The sequence below is a fragment of the Durio zibethinus genome, chromosome 9 (assembly GCF_047325235.1).
Source record: "Durio zibethinus cultivar Kanyao isolate XHJ-2024 chromosome 9, ASM4732523v1, whole genome shotgun sequence".
Taxonomy (NCBI): Eukaryota; Viridiplantae; Streptophyta; class Magnoliopsida; order Malvales; family Malvaceae; genus Durio; species Durio zibethinus.
In genome coordinates this window covers 27,694,739-27,702,869 of record NC_143170.1, presented here as the reverse complement: position 1 = coordinate 27,702,869, position 8,131 = coordinate 27,694,739, and the positions used below count along the sequence as shown (strand labels likewise).

Sequence of the window (8,131 nt, the reverse complement as noted above, 5' to 3'; positions counted from 1 at the left end):
TTGGGTCTTTATCCCCTGTCTATCGAGCTCGAACCCGATCTGGCCACAGCCAATTGTAGGATGCTCACCTGAGCCCTGAGCTCCTCAAACTCCTTTTGGAGAATGATCAAGGCATCTCTAGCCTCTTCGCTCACATTGTGGAGAGTATCGGATAACTCCCGCTGGGTTGTCTCGATCTCCCTCACTCGATCTTTTGTCACCATATGAGTTTTCATAGCGGCCACCACGACCTCTAGTTCCTCAATTCTTTGCTGATGATCCGGTCCACCACTTGTGGCCATCTCATCCATTTCTCTAGCACTTCTCAACCGTGCTCTGATACCACATGTCACGGACTAAGCTTTTCTCTCAACAAGCACTAGCCCGTGCGGTACTTGAATGGACGCTTCCACCCAAGTCAACCTTCAATAGATCGAGATCTGAACAAACAACCATAAACCATGGTTAGTCTCAAGCATTCACAATAAGGCACAATATAGCGAGGTCAATCTCAAGCATACACACAACAAGGCACATTCACATCGAGAAAGAAAGAAACACATCGAGGCAACAATCGGGACAAATTATATTATAAACGGGAATCATACATCGGGACCTCCCACCATCACCAGGGCCAGGGGGCAGCCCTTGGTGGGTGGCCTAAGCTCGCATAGCACCCGGTGAGACAGCCCAACACTACGCTGCCGGCTCACTCCCCCTAAAGAGCCTTAGAACTTTTAGAGCTATGCTACCAGTAACCGTTATAATGTTTGAAATGTGGACACTTTTTCTAGTACAAGTGATCTACCCGATCATGGCCCTATACATGGGTGGCTCATGGCAATCTAAGTCCCGGTCATGACCCTATACAGGGTGGCTCATGACACCCAGCTTGCGGACCATTAAGCGAAAAGTGGCCGTGGGTAAACGAACAAGCATTCCTATGTGTTTCTCACTGTCACTTCAGTCTTCACAAACCAAGGAAAGATTAGTCAATAGCCATAACTCCTCTTGCTGGCTCAAGCTCCCTATGAAATGGACCACTTTAATAAGAAGGATTAACACAGAAAAGAAGTCACTATGCCTTGATTTTGCCTTGTAATTTAATATTTTCAATGGTGGAGGTCGCCAAATTCTTCAGTTTACACCCACCATTTCTGACATGTCCCGGATTTCAGACTGGTTTCCTTTCTCACGTAACTCTTATTTTTTGCCAAGTGACGTCCATATGCATGGGGAGAGGACCCAATATTCTTCTGGATGTCTTCTTTCCCTGATGGTTTTTTCCTTAACAGATTACCTTTTTGTCTCCTTCTCTGAACAACCATCCAAGGGCCAAAACCCTCTTCGCTTTTGTCACTGCAAGTGGAAATGGTTTCCTTCACCCGTGGTAGTTGATTCCCGTTTGAACCCTCTTCGCCGTTTGAACCACCTCCTCTATTAACTCCATTCGTGGCTTCTGGGCATATTTCCTGTCGATGACCAAGTTTATCACAATTGAAACACAAGGCTCCTATGCTTTCATACACTATGACTTGTTTCCTGCCCTCAACCCTAATAAATATTGGTAAAGGTTTATCCAAATTCAACCGAACAAAAATGCGAGGGTATCTACCTCTTTCCCCTGCTAATGTGTGGCAATCAACTCTTAAGAGTCCTCCAATGCTTTTCCCTATCTTCTTCAGGATTCCCAAATCGAAGTATTCAACTCGGAGCTCAGGGAGTCTTAACCATACCGCCACTGAGGAAAGAGATGCCTCGGACGCCCTGAAATTTGGTTCCCATTTTCAAATGGCAAGGAAACGACCTCCAAAGAACCAAGGTCCTCCTTTTAAAACATAGTCATAGTCTTCGACATGCTTGAACTTCAACAGAAAGAAATCCCTCCCCAGGTCAATCACATAAGGACTATCTTTTAGTTTCCAGAGCTGATTAATCTTTAAAACTAAGTACTTATAGTCCACAGTATTACCAAAAACTTTGACGATAATTGAGTGCGATCATCTGTCCCTCACTCTTTGTCTTTCCTCCACCGTGAGTCTAACTTCCAACTCATCAGCATCTCTATTATCCTCTTGAACCAGATCTTCAGTTGCTTCCATGGGAAGATCTTCGTTGATTCTATCATCCTCAACATTATAGCAACCATACTCTCCCCCCAAGAGAGAATCTTTATACGAAATTCTGGGTCTCGAACTAGGACTTTCAAGAAGAACACTCCCAGCCTTATCATCGATTATTTCATGCTTATCCTTGACCTTCTTCGTGCTTCGATGAAGTTCAGCCACCTCTTCTCCCGTGAGTTCGTTTCTCTCAACCTCCATAGAGACTCCTCCAACTGGTATTTGCGTGTAATTAATGATGTATCATTTACAATCGAAGAACGGAAGAGTGGTTATGTCATTTTTTTAATATCTTATTTTTAGATTATTAGGTGATCTTGCATAATTCAGCTGCTTTGATCAGTTTTGATGCACGGATGTTTATTGGACTAGCTAAATCAAACCCTTGATTGTTATTATTCATAGTGTTTGCCAGTCATCAAATCAATCACAGTCAGTCACTTTGAGTTCCTTGGATATTTTAAAATTATATTTTTTTAACATTTAAAATTTTTATTTTTACATTTTAAAATTAATTTTTATGATTTTTTATTTTTTAAAATTAAAAATCATGAAATTTTAATTTTAATATTAAATATATTAAGATTAAAATTTTTTTCTTAAATTCTATAAAAATTAATATCCACCAAATAATTTGGGAGAGAGAGAAATGAAAAAGTTCTTTTTTTTTCCTTTCCGTTGTTGTTTTGACTTTCATAGACCATGACGTCAACCTTTTTTACCGTCCGTGGCAATTCCGTAGTTTTCCCTCAAGTCAGCGCCTATTTTAAAACCCAAAATAAACCAGGACTCTTTCACTCAGCCGAGCTGCCTTTGCCTCCTTCCCGCGACCGAAAAATACCATTCGTTTTTCTCACTCCTCCGACGTCGTTTAACTATATGGTTTTTTAGCTAAAAATCGCTAGTGTTTTTCCGTTTATCGGAGTACATTCCCATGCATTTGCCTTGAGATAATGGGTTGCGTCTTCGGGAAGCAATCACAATCACCGTCATCTGATCACAGGCGGAGCAACACAACTTCTCTACCTCATACTCCTCGTACTCGTCGTCACCGGAGCTCTGACGAGCCATCCACGGTATTTTCAGTCACTGATGCCGTTGACGGCGTTGTGGATGTCAAAGAGCAGGAGAGACCGAGGCAACAGAAGCTAAAAGAGAGACACAACGGTGATTTCCCGGTTAACATTCCGGCGCCCGAGAGGCGGCGAACGCCGCCGGACCTGATCGACAAGGGTGGTCTTCTTGGCTGATGGCCGTCGCTGGGGAAGCCATCCATGACTGGACCCCGAGGCGTGCCAACACCTTTGAGAAGCTCGACAAGGTATCAACTTTTCTTCAACTTGATTAAAAAGCTCCCATTTTTATGATTATTTTTATCTTAACAATTATGGGTTTTTTTTTTTTTTTTTTTGTTCTGGGTTTAAAGATTGGGCAAGGGACTTATAGCAATGTGTACAAAGCCAGGGCTCTATTAACAGGGAAGATAGTGGCATTAAAGAAGGTTAGGTTTGACAATTTGGAGCCAGAAAATGTAAAGTTTCTGGCTAGAGAGATTCTTGTATTAAGGAAGCTTGATAGCTTGACCATCCCAATGTAATCAAGCTTCAAGGTTTAGTTACTTCAAGGATGTCATCTAGTCTTTACTTGGTTTTTGAATACATGGAACATGATCTTGCCGGCCTCGCTGCCTGCCAAGGAATCAAGTTCACTGAGCCTCAGGCACTATTCTTTCTTCAAATGGGTCGTTAGTTGTTCCTGTTTACTGCTTGTTTTTTTTTGTTAAGATTCGAGTTGGATTTTGGAGTTAATATGCATGTTAGATTAGTTACATATTTTGCTCTTGCTTGTCTAACTGAGATTTTGGGACTATATGGTTCTTGTACTTTTTTGCATTGCTTGTTGTGGGCTTTTGATGTTACTCTAAGTATTTCTCTAGCTACTTGGGTCCCATGTCTAGCGGTTTTGATACCCAAATTTCTTATCTTTATTTTGTACTATTTTTGGGTATGCAAATCATGAAACTTTCGTGCTTCACATCAATTTTTGGAGTTGGATTTACGGTTCTTTTAAATTATTCCTTTATTTGGACAGTTTCTAGATGTAATGAATGACAAATAACAAGAAAAGAAAAGAGGCTACTTTTTTAGATGCCTAAGAAAACTAAAACCTCCATTCATTTTTTTAAGAGTTAGTTAATAGTATAGCTACTTATCTATCTTCTGGTTTCTAGAAACAGAACAAGCTGGTAAATTGTAAACAGATGATTCATTACCAATTTACTCCTCTCATCCTTCATTTCCTTGGCAGCAAATAGGAAATGATAATTGTTTCCTATAAGTGATTATGTAGAGAGATACCTAGGTTTTTCAGATATTTACAACAATGATTCACATCATGCAAGGCATATTGTGACTTATGTTCCTCTAACATGCTGATTTCCCACCTTTTTCGAAGCTAAATTCCTTGGGGAAAAATTATTTGTGTTTTGTGAAATTTAGAAGTGTATAAGCTTTTATGGTCGTTTGCTTTAGAAGGTTGGTTAATTGTTGAATTTAGATATTTGTTGCACAATGTGGAAAAGTGCTGAGAAATGTCATTAGTTTATAATTATGATGCTGTTTATGAAGGTATTTCTAAGAGTAAATTAGAATTAGAATGATCATCTCAAATTAAATTAGGATGGAATTGAGTTTAATTAGCATCTTGCAGAAAGGAATGTAGAAATTCTCATGTAAGGTTGGTTATGGCTTGTGGCGTTATGCACTTGTGATTGTCAGTGTTTGGGTAATGAGGTTTACGTGGCTGAAGATGTCAAACTTAGATGATCGGTTTATTTGATGAATCTTCCCTCTGGCAGGTAAAGTGCTATATGAAGCAGTTACTTTCTGGGTTAGAGCATTGCCACAAACAAGGTGTTTTGCATCAAGATATCAAGGGTTCTAATCTGCTTATTGACAATGAAGGAATTCTAAAAATTGCTGATTTTGGACTGGCTACCTTTTATGATCCTGAGCGGAAGAAGCCCCTGACTAGCCGAGTAGTCACTCTCTGGTACCGTCCACCTGAACTACTTCTCGGGGCAACTTATTATGGTGTTGGGGTTGACCTTTGGAGTGCTGGCTGCATTTTGGCAGAGCTAATTTCTGGGAAGCCGATAATGCCAGGAAGGACAGAGGTATTGACTTTCCGTGTCTCTGTTGTTGATCTGTTCTTAAAGTCTGTATTATTTTCTAGTCTGTATTATTTTCTAAATCAAATCAGATCTTTTGATTTTCTGTGAATCTGGTGGAATGTGAGTTGGTATCCTTGATGAAAGCCCGCATTTAACTATGCTTAGAAATATTTGTTATCGTATATTGCTTACTGTATTTGATTTCAGTGTATGGTATATTAATGCATATAATCATGGGCCAGTATGGGTTGAGTTTTAGATGTTTAGAAACACATTGTGGTCAGGTTTGGGACCTTTGTTGGTGAAGCCTTTGGAAATTGAACATTGTAGCTGCTCTTATTAAGCTAATTCTGAATGGTCTTGGCTTATTCTTCTGTACCTAGTGTCAATTGACAACAGAAACAATGCTTAACATAATTCTAGGCAAGGTTTTCCTTTTTCTCCTTTTCCAAGTTTGTTGTTAACATGGTTGGGAACTGCCATTGTCAAGTCAAATAAATATATATACTGTGCTTATGATGTATCAATTAATAGTGCATCACTCTTGGGAAGTCTTAAAATCTAAGTAGTGGTTTTGTGTTATAACCAATATTGCTTCCAGTTGGTTTAATTTTGTAGTGTATTGTTTTCAATCTGTTGATAAAAATCTTCCCTTTTCTCTTTTTGGTCTAACATCGGATTTGTCTCCTGCTTAGGTTGAACAATTGCATAAGATATTTATGTGGATTCCCTTCCGAGGAATATTGGAAGAAATCCAAATTACCAAATGCTATACTCTTTAAGCCACAGCAGCCATACAAATGCTGTATAGCAGAAACTTTCAAGGATTTTCCATCTTCTTCTTTACCTCTAATCGAAACTCTTCTTTCAATAGACCCTGAACAGCGAAGTATTGCCACTGCAGCTCTTAATAGTGAAGTGAGTTGTATTAGCTTATTAATGCATCTCTCAAGCAAATCAATATTTGTGTTGTACCTGTAATCTGCATTTCAGGGCCTTGCATAATGTATATCCTTTGCATTATCATATATCTACTTTGGAATACTTGATATTCTGTTCTCGCCATTAGCTTGCTGCAATATTGATAAACTAGTTTGTGAAATATTTGGTTTTCTGTTTGCAGTTCTTTACCACTGAACCATATGCTTGTGAACCATCCGGTTTACCAATATATCCTCCCAGTAAAGAAATGGATGTAAAATTGAGAGATGAAGCAAGAAGGTTGGCTGGCTTTCTTTTTTCTCCTTTTGTTTTCTTTTCTAAGTTTGCTACATGCATGTAGCTGATATATATTTTTCCTGTATAGGCAAAGAGTTCTAGCCAGCAAAGCTAATGCAGTTGATGGTGCCAGGAGAATTAAAGTTCGTGAACATGCTAGTCGGGCAATTCCAGCCCCTGAAGCAAATGCAGAGATTCAAACAAACTTAGATGTGAGTGGGAAAAAAACTCTAATCCAACTTCAAACGACTACTGTCTGTTTGATTGCGTTTGTTCTGTTTTGCCCATGGTTTTCTTATGAGCTTCAGTCACTTTTTGTTTGCTGGTTTCCAGAAATGGAGAGTCATCATGACAAAACCAAATGCTAAGAGCAAGAGTGAGAAATTCCCACCTCCCCATCAAGATGGAGCTGTTGGGCACCCTGTAGATGCATCATATAAAGGGCCTATATCTTTTGGTGCCAGTGACACTTCTCTCAGCTCATCAATCTTCAACTTCAAGTCATCAGGATCTGCTAAAAGTTCTGTATCCATTTCCAGAAGAAGGAAAACCAATAAAGGCCCCCAGAAGGCTCCATCTCGAAATTTCATCCGTGGTTTCAAACTATCCTCAATAGGCCTATCAATGGATATGCTATTCAGGGGTAAATCTGAGGTATTTCATAGCCAGAAATGTTAGAAGTTCATAAATCCTTTCTATTTGGAGGTGGTGTGATCTGCCAATGCAATTCTAGTGGTAGTTCTTTCGAATATTGACACTATTTTTATGTAAAGCCAATCTTGCTCAAGATTGACATGGTCCCAAGTTAAATTATTGTATCTGGAAGGTAGGAGTGATAATGGTTCAGATCGAATTTGGTTCAGTTTTTTTAGATAATGTATATTATTAAGAATTTTTAAAATTCAATCCGAATCTGAATGATTGTTTTTTTAAATTGATCTGATCTAAATTTAATTTTACTAATTTGGTTTGGTTCATTTATTTTTAAAATTTTTTATTTTTTATATATTATTTTAATAAGATTTTTAATTTATTTAAATGAATTTATATATAAAATAATTATTTTTATTTTATAAAAATTTAAAATATATATAATTCTATTCGATTTTTTTTTTTGTATATTTTGATTTGAAATTTGATTTAAATTTAATATATATATATATATATATAATATTTGACTTTGATCTGAATTGAAAAAGAAAATAATTAATTCAAATTGAATTAAATATTAAAATTTCAAATCGATTTTTTATTTTTTGATTTTTTTTTGCTCCTATTAAATAGATAGAAATTAATTTATAATCTTTTCATATTAGCCCTACTATGAGTGCCATCATCAGCCAATGCAAATATGGGATCATATGTGAAGTTGTTGAGCTATCTTGGAAATTCTTTCATCCCATGAATTATAAAATTCTTTTTGAAACAATGGATCATGGTCATTTTCATCAATTTATTTTATTAATTTCATAACAAAAAAATTACAAAAAAAACCCATTAAAAATTGTACGTAAATCTATTCATAGATTGGATTGGCTTAAGCTATTAATCTTTGAAAATTTTTGTTCAAAGTCTGATCTAGTTCAAAACATATTAGATTACTATTAAAAATATTTAAGTATTGAAATACTAATTTTTA

At 37.3% G+C, this 8,131-nt stretch overlaps 1 pseudogene across 1 annotated transcript; it reads left to right on the top strand.

Annotated features, from left to right (window-relative positions):
• Window positions 1-2,751: 2,751 nt before the first annotated feature.
• LOC111314060 (putative serine/threonine-protein kinase At1g54610) lies at window positions 2,752-7,458 on the top strand (annotated as a pseudogene). Its single transcript, XR_016345332.1, has 7 exons — window positions 2,752-3,423; window positions 3,529-3,821; window positions 4,960-5,277; window positions 5,970-6,192; window positions 6,398-6,495; window positions 6,581-6,704; window positions 6,826-7,458. The product of XR_016345332.1 is annotated as a putative serine/threonine-protein kinase At1g54610 (transcript).
• The last annotated feature ends 673 nt before the right edge of the window (window positions 7,459-8,131 follow it).